Raw genomic sequence first — 2,250 nt, forward strand, 5'->3', positions numbered from 1 at the left:
TAAACATAATCATACAAAAACGAAAAACTGTAAAAAGACGTAGAAATGTTGTCGTTTCGAAGGCTTTAAAACTAACTCTGTGAACATAAAAAACACAGTGACGTATTTTCTCTTAATATTCTCAGAGACTGATGAATCTAAATACTACATTTCCCATGAGCCTTTGCAGCCAGTCAGATGAATTGAAGTCTGTTTAACTTAAACAAAAGTCAACGCCAACAAATCTGAAAGAATTTAAGATTTACCCAAATTCAAAACCAACCTCTGTGATTGGATGGTTGTTTGCAGAAATGCATTCTGGGAGTTGTAGTGAAATTCTCTTCTTCATTTTGAATGTCCAAAGATTTCAAATTGTACTTTTCTTTTATCAAAGAGGCAGATATTTTCTCACATAGGTTCATTATTTGTGGCCTTATCAATGGGGGAACATAATGTGACTTATTTACGGAGAAAATGAGTCTTAACCCTTTTCTAAAATCCTGAGTTGTTGGTTAAAAACACTTCAAATGATCTGCAACAATACTGCAAACGAGGGCGCTAACGTCACCTCTGGCCAAAATTAAGCCCCGCCCACTTTCAGATGTAAATCCTGCATCAGAGCGAAGTGAAAATAATAGTGTCTTCACGTCTTAAAGCTGCTGAGTCATATATCACACCTCCAACAACAAATAGATCCAGAGCTCCGGTTCCTTTACTTCCTCTCCAGAAAAAAGGAGAGTAAAAGAAAGGATCAGAAATCTCAGTGTCAGTGTCAGCCTGCTGCCTGCCACTCGTCCCCCGCAGACCCACCGGACATCCATCCCCTATTTATTCTCCGTAAGCTGTCTCTGCCGTCTGACCAGACATCTGACCCCATCTCCATATCTCTGGACTCAGTAAACCCTTTCTGACCCACAGAGAGATTGTTTCCTGGCATCACTTTCACATTTTACGGGGGAAATCTGCATTTTGGTTTGAGGGGGACGCCCCCAGAGAGAGGAGCAGAGACCCTGTCACCCAAAACTATACAGCGTCATATCAACAATTTGTGCAGGAAGTCCATCACGATTAAAAGAGAAGTGTCCTAACAATTTATACATTAATACAGATATTGATATTTACCTGCTGAAAAATGTACAGAATTCACATTTTTGTAATAAAACAATTAGCTTATCTCCTCTTTGTTTGTGCCAATCTTATTGCAATCTGAATGAAAAGGTTAGTGCCTAATTTAACATTTTAATTTAAAATGAAAAAACTAAAGTACAACTGTTTAAAATGATCATTTACCAGCTGCATACTGGACCATATTTAAATCGCAATAAAAACGATGCGACCTCCTTTTCCATGTGTGCCAGCATCACAACATTTGCAATGAATTTTAAAATTGCAATTTCCTGCTGCTGAACATCTTTGTGGCCAACCAACGACTGGCTTTTACAATATTACAGTCTTTAGGACAAAAAGTAAAACATGTATTTTGTTTTTTTAGGATTTTGATATCAGTGAGTTTGTTTGAATCTGCAGATTTATGGATGATAAGAAACTTACAGAATAGTTTAGATTCTACATTTCCTGTCTGTGCTTTATATTTGATGCAGCTGCAGCTTCCCCTCCTGAATGTACAGGAAGCTGCTTTATGTATATAATAATTCACAGTAATCCTTTATTCTGTTACCGCCTGTTAGATTGTGTTTCTATTAGAACTATCTGAGGTATTAATGACTCACCTGAAGTTTAACATGCACTGTACCTGCCAGAGTTACACAGAATATTTTGTACGTTTTTTAAATTTAATCTCTGGTGTTTTTTTTGCTATTGTTCATTTTTATGATTCACTTTTTTATCATTGTTGTTTGTACGACAAGAAATGAAAATATATTTGCACAAACCTTTATTGACGCCTGTCCGTGTTGTTTCTTTTGAACAGTTTGCATTATGTCTTTATTTATGCGCGCTTACAGTTTGAAGCAACTTATGTATTTAAAGGGGCTGAGAAAAAAGTCAGAATTAGAAATCTGAGAAAAAGTCAGAAATTCCTCAGAAAAGTCGAAATGCAGAACTCAGAAAAAAAGGGCCAGAATTTCTGGTTTGTGAGAAAAAGGGCAAAATATTTGAATGCGGAAAAAAGTAAATATTTGGGAATCTGAGAAAAAAGTCAGTTTGAGTGAAAGCCAAAAAGATTTCAGAATACGGGATTTTAGACAGAAGTCAAACTCATACTTTGAGAAAAGTAGTATTTCTGAGCGACAAAGTTGGAATTCTTAATTC

At 36.2% G+C, this 2,250-nt stretch overlaps 1 protein-coding gene across 1 annotated transcript in view; it reads left to right on the forward strand.

Annotated features, from left to right (window-relative positions):
- LOC134879902 (latent-transforming growth factor beta-binding protein 4) overlaps positions 1–1,876 on the forward strand; it is a 31,465-nt gene extending 29,589 nt beyond the window's left edge. The window contains 1 exon segment of the mRNA XM_063906463.1: positions 1–1,876. This exon segment is cut by the window's left edge and continues 727 nt beyond it. The gene's annotated coding sequence lies outside the window, so the exon portion shown is untranslated.
- Positions 1,877–2,250: the final 374 nt, after the last annotated feature.

This window comes from Eleginops maclovinus, chromosome 18 (assembly GCF_036324505.1).
Source record: "Eleginops maclovinus isolate JMC-PN-2008 ecotype Puerto Natales chromosome 18, JC_Emac_rtc_rv5, whole genome shotgun sequence".
NCBI classification, from domain to species: Eukaryota; Metazoa; Chordata; class Actinopteri; order Perciformes; family Eleginopidae; genus Eleginops; species Eleginops maclovinus.